The 27,495-nt window shown below is 37.2% G+C and overlaps 2 long non-coding RNA genes across 2 annotated transcripts; one reads left to right on the forward strand and one right to left on the reverse strand.

Moving 5' to 3' along the window:
* Positions 1 to 1,457: 1,457 nt before the first annotated feature.
* LOC148132530 (uncharacterized) lies at positions 1,458 to 22,815 on the reverse strand. Its single transcript, XR_015748133.1, has 2 exons — positions 22,602 to 22,815; positions 1,458 to 1,834 (listed from the first exon to the last, which is right to left on the reverse strand). It is a non-coding gene; the product is annotated as an uncharacterized LOC148132530 (long non-coding RNA).
* On the forward strand, positions 5,522 to 17,890 carry LOC148132531 (uncharacterized). The gene is made up of 3 exons (XR_015748132.1): positions 5,522 to 6,230; positions 9,214 to 9,370; positions 17,719 to 17,890. It is a non-coding gene; the product is annotated as an uncharacterized LOC148132531 (long non-coding RNA).
* Positions 22,816 to 27,495: the final 4,680 nt, after the last annotated feature.

Raw genomic sequence — 27,495 nt, forward strand, 5'->3', positions numbered from 1 at the left:
GTTAAGAAGGATATCTTCAGTGTTTCAGTTAGCAGGGGGAAAAAGCTGAAATAAGTTATGTTATCCCACATATTGGTGTTTTAATCTGTTACAGCAATGAGTTTGTGAGTGATCTGGTCCTTATAGCTTACTGCAAGACAGTTTCAGGGAAGCAGTTGGTAGATTTCTTTGGCTTTGCATCTTTTCCTCTCACATATTGTTAGTAGCTCCTGGGAAAAATCATCACCAATCACTCACCCTAAAGAGTGAAAAAGCACGACCATGCAAAACCCCTTGTCTGAAGAAGCAGCAGAAAGCACTGAATGTGCTCATTTGAAATAGAACTAGCAATACATCTCTTTCCCAGCTTTAAAAAGATCTACCCTCCCCCTTCACTTCAAAAAAAGACAGTTCTTTGGTCTTTTGAAACTCTACTGAACACATCTTTAATAATAGGTCTAGTAGTTTTCTAGAATTATTGTACATAAGGAATATTTCCATTGCCTGAACAGCACTTTGTAAATGAGAATAAGATACTATATGGACAGATGCATCTGTAGAAACCAGGTACTCCTTTTTTTTAAATCCAGCCAAAGCCCAAATGGCCGTGTAAGGCAGTATATGGTGACCCTTAGAGGAGGATGTGTGCCCTCAGTAGCTTCAAGAAGCTAACTACAAGTTAAGCAGATGCTAATCCCTGCTGCATCAGCATCAAGATTATGAATGAATCATTTGTCAGGAGAAAATGGAAAATGCTACTTTAAACATGGGTGGATTTAGCTTGCTTCTAAATGTCTGTGGAGATTCTCGGTCATTCAGGTCATAGTTGTCTCAAAGGTGCTTTTTTCAAAAGGCAGCTGGACTGGTTTTTTCCTTGAGGAAGAAGAATAAAACTGTTCTTCTTACTCAAAGAAAGTTCCCCATTGAGATAGCTTGCTTCTACTGTTTCATGTGCTACTCACCAGAGAAAGGTTCTGTCAGGAGGACATGTTCTCTACAAATGGTAGTGGGGCCCATCCAAGCCATAGTTAGAGGAACGTGTAGAATAGCCAAAAGTTTAACAGAAGTTGGATGGTATCAGAAAACAAGGGAAATTACAGCTTTAAATCCAGTACATGGTTGACATGAAGGCAGGAAAAAAATATTTCCATGACATGTTTGTATTGTGTGTTAGGTAAAATAAGGTAAAACTTTAATGTGTAGTACTAAAAAAAAAAAATCTGCCTCAAACTTCCTCCCCATGGTACATGAGAGAAGGACATTCTAGGATACTTATACTGAATTTTAAAGTATTTAAAATTGAAAATAAATTAAAAGTAAAAAAAAAAAATAGACAGTACAAAGAGCTTGCGCAGTTTTGAATTAAACAGCCACATGTTTCACAGAAAACAAGATTCTGGGAACTGGCTGATTCCAGTCAGATCTTCTGAAAAACCACGTTTATGCAATCTTCAAAATTGCATAATACTATAAATGTATTAGGATGTTTGTGGCATTTTAATGAATAGATACTTTTATAGTGACCTTTTTTGCCATTCAGTACAGAGTCTAATGTGAAAAACAGTTTGGTCTAGAAAATCAAGTCATTTGGATTTTCAGCGAGAGTCCATAGAAAATAGGCTCTCAGTGAAATCATTCTACAGGCTTTGAAAATCCAGATAGGACCAGTTGAGATTGTTTACCAGCTTGGCCTGGAGTTCTCTATCAGACAGTGAGTCACCCTGTTTGCTCATAGTATCTCTGCTTCACATTAGACATTTGAAACTCAAATTGCCAGAGGGTACCGAAACTGGGAAACGGCCTGCTTTGTTGTGATTACATGATGTACCAGGATGCCCTTCTAAGAAAACAGCACCTGTGTTTAACAAAAAAGAAAAAGAAATGCTCATTAAGAAGTACGAGGTTGAAATCTGATGGCTTTTCTTACGGAGACTTCTATTTTATTCACCCCAGACAAGAGGAATGCAGAATTCTCCCTTTTGCCTGACATGGGGTCAAGTGCTCTTACAGAAATCGGGGTCAACTGCCTGCGTAATAATACAGGCGGAAGATATGCAAACATGACTTAGAGCCAAACTCCAAGTCACATTAAGGTTGTTTAAAATGGCCCACTCAATTACTTCAAAAAGGGTAATTGTGGGAAAGGGCACTATATGACATAATAAAGAATGGGAAGGAAGAGGAGGAATTTTTTTTTCTATTGTAAAATAGTTTCAATTAATCTATGATGCGGGGGGGGGGTCAAAAGTATATAATAGTATTAATGCTAAGTCTAAGACTCTGGCATTAAAAAGATGTAGTAAACCGACAGATTAATGCTACAGACCTGCAGATCTGACAGTTAATAAAAAAAGGTGGGAAAGTTGCTTCTGTTTTTTTTTTCCATTTGTCTAATTCCCCATTACATTCTTTCCCTACGCTTCTCTCTAGACGCAAAGGACTTATCAGGGTAGGAAAAACTGATGGAATCACAGCACTGGTAATAAAAGTACTACTTCATTAAAAAAGGAAGGCAAAAATTGACATTATTTATTCTGGGAAATTCTATTAGGGACCTGACGTTCTCTACTATATCCAATGTTGGGGAAATTCTGGTTAGTTCAGTTGTAGCTCATTCCAAAGAGTTCGTTCTGCAGGCTTGTTAAATTATAATTAAGTAGTCTAACTGAGGATGTGTGGATCTCTCTGGGGCAAAGGCCATGTTCAGTCTTTGAATCAGAGGCTAGAGATTTATTGCCAAAAGTATTGGGTATACACCTATTATAATTAGAACATAGAACAACAGAGTTGGAAGGGAACTTGGAGGTCATCTGGTCCAACCCCCTGCTCGAGCAGGAGAATCTATTCCAAATATTAGGCTCTACCTAGGATCAAACTCACAGCCTCCTGATTTCTAGTATGATTATTCTTTAGTTCTCTACTTTTTTTTAAAAAAAAAGTTACCATTTGGTAACTCATCCTGGAGACCACTCTCATGGTTTTATGGGGTTAGCTACTTGAAGTTCTGGAGCCTGAGGATGTCCCCCTCTCCTTTAAAAGATAGTTTCTCCAATGTACTCATAATTTTCCTTTTAATTTGAAAGGAGAAAGGAAGGGTCCTTGCTATTGGTCTCTGGTGCTAGTCTCTGAGCTTGGTTGTTTTCTTGCAGATATTTCATTACCCAGCACTGATGATGTTACTTAGTTTGGGTGATGAAATGTCGCCAAGAAAACAACCAAGCTCAGAATTCAGCAAGGACCCCTCATCTCAACCCTGAGATACAAATATTCTCCTTTATTGAAAGGAGAAGCATTTGAGAGAGGGAAGAATTCTACCAATTGAACACTTGTCCTGTTTTTTTCTTATAATCTATCAATATAATTATGGTGATGTAATATATAGGATGTAATATATAGTGAATAGTCATTAGATTTTTGACTTTTTGGTCCAAACTGTCCAGTTCAACTTCTATCCATCAATAATTCCAGCAGTGTATCATATAACAATGTGGCACTTTTCTCACATTTTGGATATGTTCTTTTCTAATCACATTTTTAATTTATCCATACTTGATTTATCCAACTTTAAAATGTCCAGATACTTGTAGGCTTCATCCTATTGAGGAAGGTTGAGATAGGAGAAAATGACTGGCTTAAAATCCCCCAGCCAGTTTTCATGGCTAAGGAAGAACTAGAACTCAGTGTCTTGCTTTCTAGGCCAGCACATTCACCTCTACACCAAACTAGCTCTGATTAATTTAATTTAATCTTAGTGCAATGCTTTCTGATACATCAGTTGTATTGTAATACAGAACCACAAAAATATATATGCTTCATTTTAATTAGGAATAAATGCTCTAACCTTTTTTGAAACCATTTCCTTTCAACAGTGCCTGCTAGGTGCCTCTGTGATGTGTCAGGGTTTGTTTCTTTGGTTTTATGATATGTTTATTCACTTACAGGAACAAGAACTTCTGGGGACCAAGTAGTTTCATGGTTGTAGCCAAGTTGTGTTACATGACCATCTGTCTAGTATGTAATTGGCAGGCTCTGGATTCTCTCAGTGGAAGACTAAGCACAGTAAGCAGCCAGCCTCCGGTAGGAAAGTTTGATCTGTTCCACTGCAGTTTGCAAAACAAATGTCTAATAATAACTTTGCAGTAGCCTTTATGTATGGGAATTCTGCATTTTCCGTCAGCATATCTGTTGACTCCAAGAGTGACATAAGATTATTACAGATAGTCCTTCTTTAGTGGCTGCTTTGTTTAGTGGCAGCTCATAGTTACAGCAGTGATTAAAAAGTAACTTTGCAACCATTTTTTGTCTTTTGCAGATCTCTAAAGCAAAGCAAAGCTGAAGTAAGACAGCAAGTTAAAGCTGTGGTTTTATTTAATGATCACTTTGATTAATGACTGAGTTATTGGTCCCAATTGTGGCCACTAAGCAAGGACTACTCATATATAGACTACTAACTATACAGATAGGATTACCAGGCATAAACCTAGGACTTGGCCCCTAAAATCAGCACTATGAATCTTTGAAATGCATCTTTGAAATAAAAAGAAGGCAGAGGCTTGTCTTGAAATTATATTTTCTTCCTTATCCTAAAGAAGCTGAGGACAAAGTGAAAAAAAGAAAATACGTTAAGTGCAACGTTATTCTGTAACACATCCAAACTCTTTTAGAAGTTCAGAGAAAAAGAGAAAAGAAAAGAAAAAGTGCAAGATTTCTACCAAGCAAATTAAGGAAAATAAGAAGAACTAATGAATAGAATAGTCTCCAAACTATGAAGATCATAGTTTCCAAAATTCTTAGTCAACGTGACTAAAGACAATACTGAGTAGGAATGCTGCAAATTGTAACTGCAACAAATATGGAGGATGGGGGAAGCTAGAAAAGAGGGAGTATACAGATGTGGTATACTCAAATGCTTCCGCCCTATGTAATACTCTCCCCCTAGAGGTCTCTACTCTCCTGGCCTTCTGAAAAGGAGTTAAAGGATGGCTTGGGGCTGGTTAGCACCCTTAGAGCCTTGCCTTTGCCTTTCTAACTAATTTTCAAGAGGGTTCAATCATCCATTAACCTTTAGTTCTTTAAAATTCTTATATGCTGTTATTATATTTTAACATTTTATCGTATAACACCCAGAGTCCCTCTTGGAGATGGGTGACTCAAAAAATGCGTGTGTGGGGGGGGGGAATTAAACATGGGTAGGGAAAAGACAAGAAGCAGGAAAGAATGCCAGAAAAGAAGTAGAATGAAACATTAAGGAGTGCAAATGTGATTTATCCAGATCACCTCCTAACCAGGGTTCTCAAATGAGATTGCATTACTGCAGATCTTTTCATATTTTATAGCAGGACATAGCTCATATGCAATAGTAAATACTGTAGTGCAAGGGTATCAAACTCAAGGCCCACGGGTTGAATCTGACCAGCAGGGTGCTTAGATCTGGCCTTAGGGGCTGCTTTGGAAACAGTGAAGGACTGTCCCATGGAGCCTCTGCCAGTGAAAACGGCGCTTGGGAGGGCCTTATCCAGCCCTCCCGAGCTCTGCTTTCACTGGCAGAGTGCTCGGGCCACCACAGGCTGCCCCAACATGAGTGATGACAAGCTGGCCATGCTTATTCCAGCCCCCCGAGGTTAAACACAACCCTGATGCGACCCTCAATGAAATAGAGTTTGACACCTCTGCTGTTGTACATACTATCCCAGATACCATCTCTTCAAATATAATAATGAATTGATCTCTATGGTTTTTAGTTAAGAACCTGACTTTACTTCAAATCATGAGGTAAGTAGCTTCTTTTGGATGCTATCACAGCTCTTAATTCATGATGACTCTAGGTACGTATGGGAATTGTCAGAAGGTGAACCCTATCTATCCTCCTTGAGGCATTGTGCCAGTGGAAAAAACTGACCTGAAGCAGATCTCATTGGCCATGCAATGATGAAAATCTAATGTGGGCAGCTGTTCTTCTGGGAACTGTCACTCAACACAGTTTTATTTCACAGCTTTGAATTAATCTTTTCTAAATAAAGCACTGAGGGGAACAGAGATAGCTTTTGCTTTCATTGCAAAAGGCTTGGAAGTGAAATGAGGTGGAATGTTTATAGATTGCATTTTGTTTTTGAGGAAGGTGATTGTTTAATACAGGAACACTAGAGTCCTTGCTATGGAGCAACAGGACTCGGAGAGTTGGCAGCAGCAGAAAAGTCTGATTAAATATTTGTGCCTGAACTTGTGCAACATAATCTAATCAACAGCAAGAGGTTAGTGAGTGCAAGACTGTATTCTACACTCTAAAACGAGTTTTTATGAGCAAAAGAGAAAAGAGGACTTTCCTGTAAAGAGTACAGTCCAGCTTAGGATGATATTCATTGTTAATGCTTCTTGTTTTCAGTGAGACCATTAACATTTTGCTGAAATGTTCGTTATAAAAACAAATGAGTTTACACTGTACTTATCTCCAGTGAATTGTACCCCAAATAATTATCCAGGCAAGCTATATAAAAGTGATGCTTAAAATGCAGTAGGGAAAAGTAAATATTAGAAATAAAGACAATGTAAAAATCATGTTAATAATGGTAAAGGTTATGTGGATTATTGCAGAATAAGAATTACAAAAAAAAGAACCTAAACTTTGTACTTTTTACAAATATGTATAACTTCTTTCGCAAAACTTTGGGCTTTCTTTTGGACAAATTAAATTATCTTTTGGCGCTAAATTTGCGAGACTTATTGGATGATTTGCAGATGGAAATTTAAATTACATTCCTGTTTGCATGGACATTTGACAGCTTGCAATCATCTCTGTTTAAAAATTATCGATAGGTACATTTTTAAAAATATTTGGATACAAAATGGTATTAAGCAGCTCATTGTTTCAAAATATTTGATATAGACAGTGTTAAATATATTTCTTATGATATTAAAATGAGACAAGTTGATCAAAAGACTCATTTTCTTTCAGCAAAAGGATTGCATGTCAATCTTTGTATGCTTGAAATATTTAAGAGGCCTCTGATATTCAGGCTTGTGCTTTAAAAACATAATTTAAAAGTTCTAATACTGCGTGAAATAATGTACTCAAAAATATCTGTTTATGAAGAACTTAGGACTTGACATGTATTTATACTGATAAACTTAGGCTGTTGGGAAAATATCACAACTTCTAACTAGGGTTGGAAGCTGACCGGGGCATGAATGACTAGGAGTAGAGCCTTTCAGTCAAGGAATGGGTGTAACTTGCACACAACTTGCAACTGTATAAATGTTCTCCCACTTTGAGCAGGACTAGTGAGTTCAGAAAGCTGCATGATTTCATGCAGGTCTATTTGAGGCAATGCAGCCTCTCCCAGCACCGATGATAGTACATTTCCTGAGCTGGAAGGTCCAAAACACAAATACTCTGTCATGCCAGGAATGAGCTGGGTTCCCCATCTAGACTCCCCACCATACACACAGCCTCTAAAAGAGGACATCAAAAGCATTGCTTAGTTCACGAAGGAGCAGAGGTGTATAGTTGGATATGATCAGCTTACTGATGATACTTTATCCCATGTTAATGGATGATCCCACCCAGTGGCTTCATGTAGATGTTAAACAGGAATGGAGAGAGTACTGAACTCTGAAGGACCCTATATAGTATGGGTGAAAACTGAAACCGACTACATGAAAATGATACACTTTACCCAGGAAGGCATTACTGGTATAGAGAAAACATTTTCAAAAGATTATTTCACAATACCCATGCCTTAGAGCAGTAGTTCTCATCTTTGGCAACTTGAAGATGTGTGAATGTCAACTCTCAGAATTCCCCCAACCAGCACAAAGTCCACACATCTTAAAGCTGAGGAGATTGAGAGACATTGCCTGAGAAGCAATAAACAAGCACAGTCTCACACCACTAATAGCAATACTCAAAATTCAGAGAAGCAGCATTTTAACTCCCCAAGACAAACTGTCACTGACATCAGACTGAGAAAAGGAGATTAAAGACCAATTCCTTCTCAAAACTGCTGAACTAGAATTGTTCAGGAGATTTAATACCATTTTTGAGGATTAAACAAAGGCCAAGCGTTCTTATTACACAAAAAGTATTAAGTAGCTGTTCAATTCAAGATTGTCTGTCTCCCACCTGGTGTTCTCTCATATTTGGTCACTTCTAAATACATGTTATTACTCACCTTTCTCTTCATCCTTTTTTTCATTATCTCCATTTACACCTCATACAGTGAACTGGGATCCACAAAAGTGTCTGAGATAATACATTTATAAAGGTCTCTTTAATATCTTTATAAATTGCTATAAGCATTTTGGTTGTTTTATTAAGAAAAAAATCTTCTAAATAAGCATCAGCCCTCTTCCCTTTTCTTCCACATGGCAGCTTTTTGTGCTAATATACCACAAGACATAATTTATTTTCAGCCAATGTTCCAACTTTTGGAAAAGACCAAAGAGTTCTGTTCTTTATTAAGACCTTCCATTATAATTTTATTTTGTTTGATCAAAGTAATCAGCCAATAATAGAATATTCATTCAGACATATGTAATTTCTTTTACCTTGTGTTTGTGGACTAGGCACTCTTTATATAGAAAAAAGGGGGAAAAAAGTTCTTTGCCACAATCTAGTGGTTGTCTGGATTTTTGCTGCCCAGGTGTGATAGCCATATTTTGTTTGATATCCATCCAAAAATTAATATGCTTCTTTTGGCATTGATCTCAATCTTTAGTGTGTGAAATATCCCCTTTATTTCATCTTGTAGATTTAAAAAAATTGAAAAGAAAGAAAAATCTTTTAATTACTTTCACTGCTATTCCACTATTCTCTTCTGGGCAGCTATTTTAGAAGCAACTGTCCTATATGCCAAGGACACTCACGATTATTATTGTTACCTCTGCTTCTTATCAGAGACAACCTTTTTATGTCAAAGACTGCGCTCAATTTTGCGTCATGTACTAAGATCAGACTTCAAAAATAGGTTTGGTCATTGAAAGAAAACAGCCACGGGCTAAAGAAAACTGGTAAAGCTTGAGAATACCCAACCAAACAAAATACTGGAAAAAATACTTTTCATTAGTTGAATTAATATTTTGCTAGCAAGCTACTTCAAAGGAAGAGTGCAAAATGGATATTTTCATGGTCACTGCACTCTGCCTAATGGTAGAAATGCCAGAGACACAAAAACTTATGTATCTATTCCCCCATTAGGTTTTGTGATGCATAATCATACCCAATTTCTTTCTGTTAAGATATGGACCAGTAACAATATATGAGAAGCACCAATGAAACAGGATTAATATCCTATGTGGATTAAGTCCTATATATTAGGCCCTGATGATATTCCAAAATGCACTGAAAATGTGCCTATTCTCCCAGATACTGTGGCAGAATGATGGGTGGATCTTGGTAAGAATTTTGTTTTACTTTTATGGTTGTATGTCTCTAACATTAAGGGATAAACATAATCATCCACATTAGATAGCCTGATAAACATTCTTCATTAAAACAGTGGAGATATAAATACTCTTTCTGGGACATTTGATAACTATTTCATATATGCAAGTTAGCATTTAGCCCTGGGATCTTTATGTAGACTTCTTTTTGGTAGACTGTCTTGGCCAAAAAACATGTAATAAAGAACCAGCCTGAATTTGAAAACAATAAATAGTGCTTGCTTTTAAAAGCCCATTTTGGAGATTCTACTATTTAAAGCTCACATAACTATCCTCAATACCAAGGAAAATAATAGTAGCTTCAGGTTAAACTGAACAATTGTTGAAACAGAATTTGCAAGCAGCTGAGGGAAAATAAGAGCCAGTTTGGCTTAGTGTTTAATGCACCAGGCTAGAAACCAGAAGACTGAAAATTCTAGTCCTGTCTTAAGCATACAAACCAGCTGGGTGACTGGGTCAGTCTTCTGGATTAGATCAAGCCAATAATATCCAAGATATAGCACAACCCACCTCACAGAGTTGTTTGTGGGGAAAATAGAAGGAGTAAGGTATGTTTTCCACCTTGAGTTATCTATAAAAATAATAAATGAGACTAAAGAGACACTCACCACTGTAGGTGGTTGATGGGGTAAGAAAGTCTCTTCCTGTGCCATCTATTTCCTTGGTTCTAGTTTTTATTTAGCTTTTAAAATTTTCATGTTTTTATATTTATCTGTTTACTCTTTGTGAAGCCACCGAGAATTGCCTTATAGGAGGTATGTGCAGCATCTAAATTTAGTAAAATAAAATGAAAAATTAAAAATATGGGAAATTTAGTGGAGAAGCTGAGGTGTTAAAATGATAAAGAAAAACTCTCTGCTCATTTTCTGCTATCCATTTTTCTCTTCTCTCTGTCTTTTCTTTATCATCTTCTCTTCCAAAGGCAAGACCGACTGCTTTTGTCAGAGCTCTGGTCTGAGCCGTGACAGAGGGCTTTAGACATGTTGTTGAAGGCCAGTTACAGCTCTAAAAATGGAGATTGTCCAACTCTCCCCTAAATCATATCATTGATAATATATGACACAGGACTATTAATTCAGACATCTTTCAATGCTGGTTCTGGAATAACAACTATGAGATACTCCTCATATTATGCATGTCTGCTGTTAAGTTACAATGGTATACATTCATTCACCTCAAAAAATATCCATGTGCCAGGAGACTAAGACCAACTGCAAGTTCATAACTTGTGTTTTTATGTAATGCTGCAAATACTGTATGCCTGCTACATTATAAATAATAAACACTACCACATTTTTTGGTGTTTCCTATGTAAGAGTCTTGAGACAGGATAAAGGATGGTCCCATCTATGATGCGACTTCTGTCTTCCTGTCTTGAGTTTTGCAGCACTGTGTAAAAGTCTGGAAATAGCTTAGAAAATTCAAGAATCTTTTTACCATCTACACATATCTGCACATATTCTATAATGTTCTAAGTCATCCTCTAGCAGTATGTTTTGATCTAAATTAAAAAGAAATTGCTTGCTCTTTATGTTCAATCTTTTTTGAAAACAATATGTATAGCTATAATATCCTTTCCTGACAAATAACAAGGACATCATATTTACAGTATTTGATTTTTCCTTCAGTAATATCATATTCCCTTTCCTCTTCCTCCTTTTTCCTGAATTTTCCTGGCATTTCTCTCCCAATGTGTTTTTTCCAGGGCTGAAATATATATATATTTAGAAAATGGACCCATTTCTCACCCCTTCCTGAACCACGTACCTCTAAATAACTATGATCAGATCCTTGCATACAGCTATGTAGTGTTTAACTGACAGAAATAAATCATATGTGCAGGTGATGTATCAAAGCTGTGAAATGGACATTTTGCTCATGAAAAGTTGAATAAATCAACACCATCTAAATCTGCTCCTGGTCCCAGTATAACAATGTGGATATTTGGAACATGTTGTTCTTGGCTAAAGTTTATCTAGAAGTTGACTTGCTCTGAGGAGATGAGGAATCCATTCCATTTCAACCATGAACATATTGGCTATCTCTAGACAAATCACTTAATTTCAGCTAAGCCTGGGAGCTAGACTTAATTACTGACACTTATTGTTATGTAGGATGAGAAGATCAGAAATGATTTGCATGCTGAAAATTATTCTGATATTATTTTGCAGCACATGCCACTGTGAATTTCTTGGACTAGTGATTAGATATTATTGGCTTGATCTAATCCAAATTCACTAAGAGAAGATATAAAACTCAGGTCTCTTAACTGTGCCAGACCAGGGTCTCGGGCAGCTGTACTCATGTCTAGACGTGGAGGTATGTCATATTCCCAAGCTCAGGATTTTTGAGGTCAGTGGCTGGACCTGGAACAATCTGAAATCAGAGAAGGTAAAGCCTAAGCAAGAGGCATGCCTCTGTTGACAAGCAAAGGGCTGAAGGCCAGTTCCTTGTATTTATACCAGATCAGACTACATCCAGTGTGTGTGTGTGTGTGTGTGTGTGTGTGTGTGTGCTCACATATGCATGGGCGTGTGCATGTGTACGTGTGCATGCACACACACACCAGCTACTCAGAAAGCAATGAGTTTATCATCATATTCTCACCTAAACCTGCTGGAGTCATATAGTATTATCTATATAACTACAGATCAAAGGCTCAGATTCTGGGTCACTGCTTTAAATCCAATATAGCCTCTCCATACCCTGTTTAGCTTCTGATGGTCAACTGATGATAACTACTTCTGTTGTCACTTTTGCCTGAAAATCTTTGAAAAGACTTATAGACAGGTAGTCGGTCAGAGGACAGCCACAGATACATGTTGTAATAATGTGACAAAAAAGCATGATTTGCTGAGAAGATTTTCCAGATTAGTTGCTTTTTCTCAAGATCTAACATGTCCATCATCTCTAGTATAATAAGGTAGTTATAATACCCTACATATAATAGTTCAGTTATATAAGTAAGTACTAACTGCAAACCAGGAAGATTTTACTTTTGCTTGTTCACTTTGATAGTTTTCTCCCAATTAAATCTGTAAGCACATTGGCAGGCCTTAAAAATTCCATGTGTTTTTTCAGCTGACTCAATGCTATCACTTACTCAACACTATCACATGTAGTTATTCTCCACTCAGTAATGAATCCCTTAACAAGATAGAGAAGTTGTTCCCATGTTCAGTTGTCCAGATGCAATATGGTCTAACTGTCCAAGATTTATAAACATAGATTAACACATTGATTTTTCAGGTACAACTTGCTTAAAAGTCAGCTAACTTATCTAACAGTCACTTCCATAACTAGCTTTTAGTGTATCCCTCGATGGTGATCTACTGCAACATGTACAGGATCTTTCATAAAAGGCATTTAAAGAAAGACCAATGCATCAGGACTATGTGCAGTGATAGATGTAACCTGTGCATATTCCTGTATTTTTATAAATCATCTTCCTAGTTCAATCAGCGGACATGACATGCCCCTGCACAGTATCAGGTTGTGGTTTTCTAAGGAAAAAGCACTTCATAGAGGCTTTCAGGTTAAAACTGGTATCTGATGACTCATGGGTTCCTGCTATTGAATTAGGAACAGGAGCAAGGAGGCTAACAGTCAAAACCAATATTTATCTATCCTGTGATACACACACACACACACACACACACACACACACTTTCCAAGGAAATTATGCCTTTGAGGGAAATGCTGTTATTCTTGTAAAATCATGTTATGCCCAAATGCTAGTAATTAAGTCGAAGATATCCTGCTGCTTGAGATCAGTGAAATAAGTGTGTGTGTGTGAGAGAGAAAGAGAGAGGGAGGGATACAGGGAGGGAGAGAAATAACCGAACTCAAGATCCATTGGCTGTGTCAGAGTTTCTTTCCAGGATCATAAGGAGATCTCTGGTACTAGAGTGAGGATTTGGTATCACAGTCACATTCCAGCCTTCCTGTTGAGTACAATGAGAATTTTAAAAGAAACTATGTTGGTGGGGATTAAGGCAGAAATGAATATTCACTGAGTAATCAACCCATTTCAATCAATAATCAACCCCTAACTGCCAATAACATTTCTACTAACATGAGAATGGACACAAGCTTTTCCATTGTTCACAATAGGAAAGATCATCCCTCCCTCTCAAAGAATTAGCTGGATAATAACAGCAAGGGCAGTGAAGACTTCTACTCATCTGCCCATCTGTTGTCAAACAGAGTGCTGAGAATAGCAGGCATGATTTCGCTTTTGAATAGGCAGAACAGAATATTAAACTTGCTCTGCCCATAAGTGTGCAAATTTGTGATGCATACTTCTGGTCTGCATTGTTTTTCTTGTAATAGAAACATAATCTTCTTAAATAATCCTCCTGTTTCTAATACTGCATTATTTTAATATAATTGTAACTGTGTTTTCCTCTTCTAAATGATATATTTAAATACATGTGATTTCAGTGTGTTTCAGGTACAAAAAACAGTGTTCAGTAATAAGAAAAATGAAAAATCCATTGAATGCTTAGGTTTGATCTACGGTATACTGTATATTTTGAGCTATAATTCAAAGGTCATATAGGAAGAAAATAAGACATATTTCATATATCCTTGTAATGGATTACACTTCCTGCACTTGGCTATGCTTCTCAGGACTCAACAATAGTTGAATGAAGATGGGTCTGCCTGCTTCCTCTCTAACCACATAAAGTAGATTAAAAAGAATTAAGTCTTCAAATACGCCTTATACAAATATTGGTCTGATTTACCTTTTCTTATACTTTCTAGGTTTATAAAAAGAGAGCTTTGTTTTTAATACCCAAAGGTACATTTGCAAAAGGCAACTGGGTTTTGTTTGTTGAAAAACAAAGTCAACTGGCTTATTGAAAAAGCCCCCTTGTGGCAACCATGAGCTGGGTGATTGAGAATCTCCATAGACATTTGTTTTTAATAGTCTCCCCATATCTTTCTTACATTGAATAAAGAGTGACACCTCTTTTTGATTTGATTTGATTGCTGATTGTACCCTATAACTATCATTAAGTGTTGTACATTATGATTCTTGAATGTATCTTTTCTTTTATGCATACTGAGAGTATTTATTTACACCAAAACAAATTCCTTGTGTGTCCAATCACACTTAGCCAATAAAGTATTCTATTCTATTTATTTTATTTAAAAACCAGACTATCCACTTTGTGCTTGTTCTGCTCGGAAAAAACACCCACTCTCTCCTAAATATTTGGTGCTGTTTCTTTCATTCAGCTTGCAATAAACAACCAGTGGATTGGATCCATCAGTTACTCTGTTTGCCAGAGTAGCACTGAAACATTTGCATCTCTTCCTCTATTGGCTCAAAAAGCTTTTAAGAGACAGAAGCCTTAATGGAGGCCTGGCCAGATGTTTGTTTGTTTAATTAATTAATTAATTTGTATTCCACCTATATTATTTTTACAAATACATGGCAGCAAACATATCCAACATACTTTCCTCCTCCTATTTTCCCCACAGCAACAACCCTGTGAGGGGAGTTGGATTGAGAGAGTGACTGGCTCAAAGTCACCCAGCTGCTTTCATGGCTAAGGCAGGACTTGAACTCAGAATCTCTTCTTTCTAGCAATGGTACCTACATCTTTAGATCAGATTGGCTTTTAGTATATGCTGAATAGATACAGGCACACCTATTGTACGTTGTTCAGTAGAATTATATTTACCACATTATTCCTGTATTAATGCAGTGATAGAAATTCATTCATATGGTGGTACAGTGATTAGAATGCACTACTACAGGCTACTTCTGCTGCCTGCCGGCTGCCTGCAATTTGGCAGTTTGAGTCTCACCAGGCTCAAGGTTGACTTGACCTTCTATCCTTTTGATGTTGGTAAAATGAGGACCCAGATTGTTGGGGGCACTATGCTGACTCCGTAAACAGCTTAGAGAGGGCTATAAAGCACTGTGAAGTGGTATATAAGTCTAAATGCTATTGCTATTATTCACGTTATTTATAAAGTCTACTCAGCTTACTGTGCAATCTGTTTATGCTTTAGACATGACTCCAATTTGCTGCAAAACAAGACTTGAGCAACATTATGGATGAAAACAAAACCAGAGTTAATAAATATCCAAAGAACACATTAAGATATCTTATCATAATGTAAATCAAACCCAGCTACCTTAAAAAAGTGGATCAAAACCAAACCATCATATTCTGAAATGAGTCAATAAGAAACACTAGATGGAGACCCTTCAAGCATGGTATTCATGCATTGCCTGCTCTTAATTTGTGTCTGGGAAACATAAGATTTATAAGAATACACATGAACTTACTCACGTAGACTGCCTCCAGGACTTCTTAACAAACAGGGTTGTAAATAAATTCATTCTCTTTCAAATGTAAATGCAGTCGTAAGAACAAAGTGTTTTTTTAAAATAAATTAGGTTAAAAATCCAAGTGGAAAAAAATTAAAGGGTGTAAGAAATACATTACCTATAATAAAAGATTGATTATGTGTTCAGCAGATTGATACTTTGTTGTTTCTATATTTCAGTTTATTTAAATATATATTTAAATAGCAATAGCATTTAGTCTACAGCCCCATAGCGTTTTACAGGATTCTCTGGATAGTTTACAAGGTAAAGCATTATTTGCATATTGCCTCCAACAGTTTGGGTCCTCATTTTACTGACCCCAGAAGGATGGAAGGCTAAGTCAACCCTGAGGCCGGTCCATACTTTGAACCACTTTCCTGAACTGCTTTACCAAATAATTAATGGACAAGCAGCACATAAATCAGCCAAGAGGTAGAAAATCTATGTCTTGCAATGCTTCTTGGAAGCTCCAAGGAGGGAAACTTTCTCTTGATAGACAACATTCCACATCCTTGGAATTAGGTTACACTAGTGAATATAAGGCATAGGGTTGGATCAGTAATGTCTTGGCCCCCAATTTTATGGAACTCTAAGTGACATCTGTCAAGCTTCTACCGTGTTTCTCCAACAATACGGCCTCCACCAATAGGAAGGCCCAGCATGATTTCTAGGCATGAGGTGAAATTAAGCCCCACCCCCAAAATTTAGGCCTATTTAATCCATGCGTTTCCCCGCCATTTCTCACATCGTTCGTTAGAACTACATAAGGTGAAGAGAAATGGGGGGGAAGGGCAGGGGTGGGTGGGGAGAAAACTTGCCTTTAGGAGTGCCCTGCAGGTAGCCTAGGCTAGAATACCCCGATCTACTGATAGAACATTAGCCGATAGAAGCTCCCTGAAGGCAGAGTCCCCAGCTGCTTTGGGGTGAGGCATGGCTGCCCGTGTCCCCTTGCCATTAGGCAGTGTCTTTCAGGCAATGGAAGCTCCCCAAGGGCAGTCACCAGCCACTTTGATCGGCCGGTAGAAGCGGCCTCAGGGCAAGCGCACACACACACACTCCCCTCTCTGCGAGGCCGTTTTTATCGGCCGACAAAAGCTCCCCGAAGGCAGAGTCCCCAGCCACTTTGGGGCGAGGTGTGGCTGCCCATGTCCCCTCGCCATTAGGCAGTGTCTTTCGGGCGATGGAAGCTCCCCAAGGGCAGTCACTAGCCACTTCAATCGGCCGGCAAAAGCGGCCTCGGGGCGAGCGCACACACACACACTCCCCTCACCGCAAGGCCACTTCTACTGGCCGATTGAAGTGGCTGGTGACTGCCCTTGGGGAGCTTCCATCGCCCGAAAGCCAAATGGCGAGGGGACAGGGGCAGCCATGCCTCACCCCGAAGCGGCTGGGGACTCTACCTTCGGGGAGCTTTCATCGGCCGATAGAAACAGCCTTGTGGAGAGGTATGTGCATATGGGCCGCTCTAGGTGGGGGAAGAAATTAAGAAATTAAGATGGCTAGGCCGTCTTTTCAGGGCTCAAAAAAAAAAAAAAAAGGCCCAGCTTTATTTTGTGAGAAACATGGTACATTCTAGCTTTCAAGCAGGCTTGGGTCTATTCACCTTGGCTTTGCTCTGAGTTGGACTTGATGGACATCTCTGTATATTGTTATTCAATTTTAATTATTAATTTGAGTTTACTTTTTATCATTTTGATGTAGAACCATCCTTATTAGCAGCTGATAGTGTCACCCAGCCACTTTGTAACATGGACATCTCCAGAGTAATAGCTCGCATATTCTATGCACTGCCAGTATAGATAGCTTTGTATTTTAATGTTTTAAGTGTTGTTGCTGCCTTGGGGGATTTCGGGTCTATGAAGCTGCCTATGAATCTTATCAATCAATCTTCCTAATTTTAGTTCCTAATTTGGTTATTAGAGCTGAAACTTTTCTATTTAATCTTTTTCCAGAGGCATCTGGTGTTCTATTACAGTCAAATGTTCCTGCAATCAAGATAAAGAGTTCTTCTTTTGATCTTTAACTTCTTATGCTTCCCTGTCACATATATTGCAAAGTTTGAGCCCCAATCTGACAGGTGCAGCTGGCAATAACTTGTGAGTTCTGGGTTCTAGACTGTGGGATAGGCGCCTTGGTTACAGAAGAACGGTTTGATCCTACTGAATATTTTGATTTGCATTTAGCTTAATCAAATGGATTCCAATAGGCTTTACTATTACATGTTATCAATATTCTGTATTATTTTTCAGGCTCAACTGTGCAAAAATCAAGTGGTTGTAGTTTTGGGATCTCCTGGATTTTGGAGAGTTTTGGTTCTGGATGGATTGCACTGCCCCATTAGTACAGAATTTGGGGATCTTCCTGGACTCACAGCTCCTGCTTCAAGAGCAGGTGTTAGTTTGTCTTTGCAAGGATTTTGTCCTGTGTGCTACTTGCATCTATACCTGGATTAGAAGGCCCTATTCACTGTCACTCACACCCTAGTTAACTCCTCAGTGGACTATACAATGTGCTGTAGACGGGGCTCTCAGGAAAACCATCCAGAAGCTACAACTGTTTAGAACACTGTGGCATAGTGACATCACTACTGTGAGAGCAGCAATGGCTTTCTGTATGCTTCTGGCTCCAATTCAAGGTTTTGGTTCACTTAATTAGCTTTACACGAAAGAGAACTGAGTTGTTTGTTGGATTGTACCTGTCCAATGTTATCTGCCTGTCCCACATACTTCAACAGGGTGGACATGCTTCAAGTTTTTTCCCATCTACGTGATGGAAACCTGGAAGTATGTCTTTTGCATTGTGGTATCTGCCCTCTCAAACAGTCCTCTGACATATGGTTGGTCCTCACCATGGCCTTTCTGAAAGGCAATCTATTTTTTTTTTTTTTTTTTTTTTTTTTTTTTTTTTTTTTTTTTTTTTTTTTTTTTTTTTTTTTTTTTTTTTTTTTTTTTTCTTTCTATCTTTCCCCTAAAGTAACACTTAAAATAGTACATAATTTCCATCCTGATTCTGCTTAGTACATTCTACATGTTGCATTTTGAAATAAAAGAATAATAAACTTATAATATAGTTAAGTATATAATTTCCATTCTAGTTCTAATTCTAATTAATACATTATTTTAAAATAAGAAAATGAAATAATAAATTTATAATAACATTAAGACAATAACAAATTAAACTATAACTAAACATTAATCATTTTACACATTCTCTTTAATATTTTATTAAATATTGAGATCTATCATTATTAAACATTTTAATATTTTAATATTTTATTAAATCTTATAATATTCTATTTCAAATGCAAATACTACAATACTATCTTATGTACTCTTGCAGAATCTTTCTTTAATTATACACTATCCTTTATCCTTTGTCTCTAAAAAAAATCTGCTTCTCCAGTCTGGTCTTTTTGCCCCCCCCCTCTCCTAACCTCCACCTTTTTTGCTTCCCCTCTCTGTTGTAATTCTCTTTTCAATTGCTTTCTAACATTGTACCTTTTTTCACCTTATTTTTCTTTTTCTTGGTTGTTTTATTAAATCTTAAATTCTCATTTTTCCTTCCTCTCTTCCTATTTTCTTTCTTAATCAAACTTTTTTGTCTATTAAAAATGGCTTCTTCCTTTTCTTCTTCTTCTTCTCCTTCTCCTTCTTCCTCAAGTATTTGCTGGTACGTAGAAACTGCCATTTCTAAAAAGTGGAAGACAGCTCCCAAAGAATCCTTGCCATTTTGTTCTCTTTCTTTTAATTTTTCATATTCCATTTTTAGTTCATCCACAGATGGTGCAATTGTAAATTTTTTAAAAACAACCCAGATGTTTTTAATCTTAAAGTATTTTCCAAAAGTCAAAGTTATCAAACACTCCAAGCAGACAGAAATTATTTCCTCTTCTTCTCTTTGCAATTTTTCCTCCTGGAGCAAAACCCCAAATATATTTTAAAGCCGTATTACAATTAGTTGCTGGTCTTATAATCTTCAAGGCGTCTCCTCCAACAAATTTTTAAAGATTTTTTTTTGTTCCTCTCCTTCCCACTTATAACAAACAGCTTGTTTTTACCTTAAAGAAGCAGGTTTTTCTGTGCTCATTTGCTTTCTCCGTAAGGAAGGGGAGTGAACTTTCCTTCAGCACTTTCGCCGCTGTAACAATCTTTTGGAAACAAATGTATCAATCCAAAAGTCAAGTTTCCAGGGTGTTTTAAAAGTAACTTAATGTCCCGGTTCAGCCAAGAAAACTTCTCCTTCTGGTTCTTCCTCCTGCCCAGTCTTATCCGGTTGAAGATTCCTTTGTGGCTGCCATTTCTGACAGACGCTCCACCGCCTCAGGAAAAAGGAGTCTAGCCGTCTGGGGAAGGGGGGTGCGATATCCCCAGACCCCTGCCCGGATCTCCTCTGTCTTCCGCTGCCCCTTCGGGGTAGCGACAACCCCCAAATCCAGTTGGATCAGGGGTACCTCAGCGGCAAGCGCAGCAGGGACCCGCAGAGAAGCGGATTCCTGCTGCCGCCGAAGCCTTGCAACCGGAAGTTTTCAGACTGTCTACTATTGACATCACCCCCTTCCTATGAGGCTGTATCCCCTGTAGGGGATGTGCATAAGCGCACCAATCGTGCCTATCATCCCTGTCCTATTGTTTCTTTTTACTTTTCTTATAAGTATCTATCTTATGTATTCAAAACTATGTTTATTCTTATACCTGTATCTTGTAAGCAATTGACAAATCAAATAAATACTAAAAATACTAAAATATCTAACAAGGGTTCTGTGAAAGGCTCTAGGGTTTTTGTGAGAATTGTGGAGGGGGGAGCATCATTATTTTTGAAATTTGCAGCATGATAGCACTTGTATTGTAATTTCTGTGCATTGCTACTCAGCTGTAGCCTATTGTTCCACCAAGGGTTCCTGGAGAGAGCATAAAGCAAAAACTAAAAATAAAATCACTTTTTGAATGTTGTGCACTGTGCAGTGCTACCTTTAAAGATAACAATTTTTATGCCATGGTTCCCCAAGAATAGAAAATGATTTCAAGAGTTCCTCCAGGGTGAAAAAATTGAGAAAGGTTGGTCTAGAATATATCTCACATAATTAGATAGAGGTAGTGATGGGAAGGTAGTCTGTGTAATGGCTTGAGCGAATTATTTTAACTGATCAAGTCAGAACTCTGGGGAGAAAGCAACAATGCAAACCTCTATGGCAGAAGTCTCCTATGCTGGCTGGAGAATTCTGGGAATTGAAGTCCACAAGTCTTAAAGTTGCCAAGTTTGGAGACCCCTGCTCTATGGCTTAGAAGCAAAACAAAAAACAAAACAACATACACACACACCAAAACACCTGATAGTATGAAAATGAGTGAGAATGAGGTAAAGAGAGGTGACAGGAGAAAAAAGAAAAGCACACATCAAAAAGAGTGTTCCATGGTTTTCTTTAGCGCCCCCACAAAGCCTATGAGATTATACAGAGAAAAGGGTGGCCCACATCTTCTTCTCTCCCCTTCTCTGTTTTATTCATTCTTTTTTTCTACCTATACACAGATTGTTTTGCTACAGTCAGAGTGAGGGGGAGCTTTTTCAACTTGTACGTATGAAAATTCAATTAAGATCTAGGATTTTCTTGTCACATATCTGTGAAGAGCACAACTAGAACATAAATATGACAATCTATTGAATTGGCCGGAGGTATCACTTCTTTGTTAAAAAAAAGGGGAGGTATATGAACAACCTATTTATTAATGGTAAAACATCAAACAAAGGTGCACACTTTTAAATGCATTACCTATAAATATATTGTAAAATTAACCTCTTCCTACATAAATATGTGGCATGTTAGCATAATTTTGTGAATATGAAATATCACTCAAGCAAACATTAGCACACACTAATGTGTAGTTCACCATACAACAGTGGTTAATTAGTCCCAGCCAACAGGGATAGGAATAGTCCAATATATAGAGACATTAACTTATTTTTTTAAAAAAAACAACTGTATTAAAATATCTTTCAACAGCCTCCTGCAATGTTCATAATGAACTTTCATGAGAACAGACTCACTTGTTATGTAATGCAACTGTTTGCAAAAAACCAAACAGGAAGGGCAAGGTCAAATAAATGTGATCATCCACTCCTTTTAAGTACTCTAATGTTATGCATAAAATAAATCATACATTTGAATCTCAGGTAAATGCATTTATTGTATGCTTCCCAGAGTCACTTTGGGTGAAATGGGCAGCTATATTGATAAGTAAGTAAATAAATATCGACAGCTCTATGCTTTATAAATCAAAATACAGAAATACCTTGGGCACTTTGCTTTATTGCATTTCCCAGATATTGGGGGGGGTTGTTATATATATATTTTTTACAAATGGTAGCCCTTTGTTGAGCACATCTATTGGTGCTATAATTTTCATTTCTCTGTAATTTTGATAATTCTTGCAATTTTTCAATTTTTTTCTTTTAATTAATCAGATAATAATTAGCATTTTATCAATACTGTTTTAATTAAGATATGTACATTTCTTTTAGACAAGATAATATTACTCACTTAACAGTGTTACTCACTTTACAGTAGTGTAAACATAATTTTTATATGTCCTGGGAAACCCCAAAAAACTGTGACTCACTTTATTATGATGCCTGTTTTATTTGGTGGTTTGGAATTAAACTCGCGATATCTTCAAAGTATGCCTATGTTTGTAAAAACAATACCAATACTATTTTAGCCTAGAGTGAGGTATAGCTGGAAAAACTTTAATTATCCTGTCAGAATCCTGAATTAACAAAACAGGAAATGGTTTCAAAAAGGACTGTTTAGTTTACTTGAAGCAACATGAATATGACTCACAGTAAACTCTGTAATGTTGGTTTTCATTATCTGCTTCTGGATCTTCTGGACCGAACATTTTTCATATGAATGAGAAATCTGTTCCACCAAATGATAGAGTTCCAACAGTGAAACTACTTCATTCGATTTTACCCTATTTTGGGTTATCAGCAGCTTGACAGCAAGTTCAGCAGATATCTGGGTTATCTTGACAGAATCTACACTGGAAGCCCTTTCATCTGAGAAACACAGAGATAATGGTAATTTTCTAAAATGTGGTTCCTACTCAGTAATCATATGATAAATAATACATAACTTAGAAATTAAGCTTGAAGCACATAACTACAGGAAAAGTTGGAAATGCTAGAAAAATAACCACCTGTTAGGGCAATCAGTAGCAATAAAGTTGCAAGCTCCAGTAGCTACTATGTGAAATTCTGACCACGCAATCCTTGAGAGTGGAAATAATACCTTTCTTTACCTTCTTGTCTCTTGTCAACTTCACAACCCTAGTTTACTACCAAACTCAATCTTAACCCTTTCTAATTATCTTCATAATGTTTATGGAAAAAGGCTCAAGTTGACTTTTCTTGCTTATCTAAACAATATTCATCGTCCTCAACCAACATACCATAAGTGCAATGGCCAGTAATCAAATGTTTGCTAAAAGCGGTCAGAGTTATTTTCAGTGGGGGTGGAGGACCTCAGGCAGATTAGCATGTGTTTCTAGAGTGAGGAAGTTGACATAATGTGTAGATCCAGTCTGAATTACTGTTTTCCTTAGTGTGAGATTTATATTTAATGTATGCTAACTCTTTCCAAAAAGAATGACTCTTTAAACTCAAATCTATGTTCTCTTTCAATCTTCTCATCTGTAAGCAGCCACACATAGAGCCAATTCTATGGCAGCCATAGAGTGAATTGCTCCATCCCCACTGGGCTCACTCCAATGATTCTCAGAATATTTAATATTTACATTTGCTAGACCAATACTCGAATACAGTTCATCAGTCTGGAACCCACATTACGTATCTGATATTAGCACAATTGAGAAAGTCCAGAAATATTTCACAAGAAGAGTTCTCCACTCCTCTACTCATTGTAGAATACCTTATGCCACCAGACTTGAAATTCTAGAACTAGAAAACCTTGAATTACGCCGTCTTCGGTCTGATTTAAGCATGGTATATAAAATCATACATTGCAATGTCCTACCTGTCAATGAATACTTCAGCTTCAACCATAACAACACAAGAGCACACAATAGATACAAACTCAAGGTTAACCGCACCAAACTTGATTGCAGGAAATACGACTTCAGCAACAGAGTGGTCAATGTCTGGAATACTCTACCCGACTCTGTAGTTTCTTCCCCAAACCCCAAAAACTTTAACCTTAGACTGTCTACTATTGACCTCACCCCTTTCCTAAGAGGTCTGTAGGGGCGTGCATAAGCGCACCAACGTGCCTACTGTCCCTGTCCTATTGTTTCTCTTATTCTTCTTTTATTTTTCTTATATGTACCCATTTCATGTATTCACAACTATGTATACACTTATACTTATTATCTTGTAAACAATTGGCAAATCAAATAAATAAATAAAAAAATAAAAATAAATAAACATGCACAAGGAAAGCTCACTGAAACTTCTACTTTAGGTGGAGAAAGGTTTTTCTTAAAAAAAAATCATGCAAAGTAGTTGTTGAACTTACAGGAACAAAAATGAGTGAGAGCATCAGAACTGATTGTTAATTGGATTTTTCATCTCCTTTGTCACACTACCCAAGAACACTCTTCTCTGCAGTTATTTTACTGATGTTATGAAATAGCCCAGTGGCAGTACTTTATATTTCTTCTGAGAAAGTAAAAAATAATAAGAAAAGCCCACAGCAATAGAGAATAAAAACAAACTGGTAACAAGCAAGTGACTCATTAATGATTTGCTGGTTAAGACAGAATAAATTCTTATGGCTGACATTTCCATTCTATTTTGCTTATTTTGCAAGAAAATTGAAGCAAATCCTTCTGTTCTTTTTAAATTGATTTTTGGGAAATTAGTTGTGCTAAAAAAAATTGCCAGAAAAGAATTTGTATGTTAATACCATTATGATAATGAACATATTTAGATTAGTCCTTAGACTGCCCAAAGACTATATTAAAAAAATAATAATTAAAAAGTGAATTGCTTAATATTGTAGCTCAATAGAATCACTATGTAGTTCAGAAACTAAGGACAATATCAAAATACATAAAAAAGCATAAAGGAATAATTTGCCCCATATGCCTCCAGAAATTTCCTCACACTTTAAACATTCCAAATTGCCTTTATAAAACAGATCCAACTCAAAATGCTTATCACAGCTTTCTTTAACCTTGTGATTTCCAGAATGGACATATTGATTAGAAATTCAGAGAGATGCAAAATCAGAACAGTTGACTAAAAGTATGCTAGAAAACATTTATTTTGTTTTGAGACCAGGGGTGTCAAACTCATGTTGTCACAGTGGTGTCATGTGATGTATTGGGACTTTTCCCTCTTCGTTAAATTGGGCGTGGACTGCAGGCCGCGAGTTTGATAGCCCTGGTTTAGACTATCCCCCAGGCTGCTTGGGGAATTCTGGGAGTTTAAGTTCACACATTTTAAAGTTGTTGAGTTTGAAAAACACACGCATATGCCAGTGATGGGCATGGCTTGGTGGGCATGGCGTGGCTTGGTGGCTGTAGCAGGGGAAGGATACTGCAAAATTCCATTCCCTCCCCACTCCATTAACCTGCTTTCCAGCTCCGTTTCCTGTGCAGGGCAACAAAAGAAGACCCAGCTGATCAGCTGGGACTCGGGAGGCAGGGATAGACGGGGGTGGGCCAGTCAGAGGTGGTATTTGCCGGTTCTCCGGACTAATCAAAATTTCTGCTACCGGTTCTCCAGAACTGGTCAGAACCTGCTGAATACCACTTCTGATATATGCATATAAATACAGAAACAGCAAAGATATTTTTTGGATTTTTTGTTTGTTTGCTTGCTTTGTTTTGTTTTTCTTATTGGAAAATTTAGGCATGTTATGTTTCTTCCAGAGGAGGTATTCAGCAGGTTCTGACCAATTCTGGAGAACCGGTAGTGGAAATTTTGAGTAGTTCGGAGAACCAGCAAATACCACCTCTGACTGGAGATTTTACAGGATCCTTCCCCTGCCACACCTACCAAGCCATGCCCACAGAACTGGTAGTAAAAAAATTTGAATCCCACCACTGGTTTCTTTCTTCTGTTTTTTTGTTTCTGGGTGGGGTGGGTCTGAAAAGGTGGGGTACTTAAAAATACTGATGGTCTTTTATTATACTTAGGGGAACCGTTGCATGAAATCTGTTTACTTACTAGTGTATCAAAAATATATTTTGTCATTTTTTTAATATGAAAGAAACTTCAAAGAAGTTTGTATTAAAATCATGCAAAACAGAATTAAGTAGGCTAGCATGAAAGTTTCCAATTTCCCAAAATATATTTTAGCAAGAATTTATAACAATTTGAAAGATATGGAGTATAAACCAGTTTATGTGCTTGTACAATATATTTCCTGGATTTCAATAGGATCTTCCATATAGATGAATATATGTCCACAACCTACTAAGTATATATGGACCTAAAAGATAGCTATACTTGCAGCCTATCATATGTAACTGCTCTTTCCCAGAGGTCAGATTTTATTAACAATTTTATTGTTGGCCAATCCCCAATTAATTGTCAGCATTTTGAATGCCATTGTGAAGAAATCATCTAATGCCCTCAAATAACCTCTTGTTTTTATTACCCAGTGGTTTCAAAATTCAGGAAATGTGTCTATGTGTAGTTTTTTTTCTTTTCCTGAACACAAGACAGAAATGTTGATGATGTTTATATGTAGTGGCTTCAGAAAATCATTATTTTCCAAAGGAGACAAGCCTCCTTTGAAAAAGTAAACGGATAAACTATGAAAAGATTTGTTTAAGGTACCGCTGCCCCAAAGCTCAGTTGGAGTGCCACTTATGGGTCATTTGGTCTGATGCATAGTTCTGGTCCCAGTTTTGAAAATTATCTAAGTTTCTGACATTTTCTAACCTTCACAAAACACAAAGTTTTCTTTCATTAAAATTAAAAAAAAAACACAAACAAAAAGACTTTAGAAAGAATAGCATTTGGGGCCCACCAAGCTAAATGCAGTTGACAAGATCTTTGAATTTCTCCACAAAATATTTCAGAAGCGCCCTCCCTTTCCACTCACCTGGATGTACAAAAGTAGGCTGTGTGTCTGTCAGACTTCTGCTAGAACAGGCTACATGACTTGTAGTGAATCCTTTGTACTCGGTTAGAGTGAGATAGTGAAACAGGGAAAAGAGGGCGTGGGAAATTGGAAAAGGAAGGGAAGAAAAGGAGGACACACTAACATTCTTGGTATCTGCAATAAAAATTACAGTAAAAAACTGCAAAACAAACAAAACAAAACAAACAAACAAATAAATAAAAGCATTTAGACTTATGTATATTTGAAATTATTTTTTTCTATCATCATCAGAAACTTTTTTCAATTGCAATATTTTTCCAGTGAATTTTTAAGAACATACGCTAGAAATAATGTAGAAGTGATGGTGACTTTTCAAATCTTAACCACAGAAACATAAGGATGGGTCACGTGATCTACAGAATACACTGATCATACATTTGAAAGGTCTGGCTAAAAATGATTGTTGGGATCAAGAAATAAATGACATGACATAAATCTAACCTATTGAATCTGTCAACAGATGATGGAAAGAAAGAAGCAGACTATCTACAAGGTCACAATACATGAAAGTTTGAATTGACTACAGTTTTGAAAACTGTCCAAAAAAAGAAAAAGGACATTCAAAAAGCCAGACAATATTTGATTTTAAGATTGTGCCTGC

Source organism: Notechis scutatus, chromosome 2 (genome assembly GCF_049901735.1).
Source record: "Notechis scutatus isolate UNSWTSFEM ecotype Mainland chromosome 2, rNotScu1.2, whole genome shotgun sequence".
In the NCBI taxonomy this organism is placed as follows: Eukaryota; Metazoa; Chordata; class Lepidosauria; order Squamata; family Elapidae; genus Notechis; species Notechis scutatus.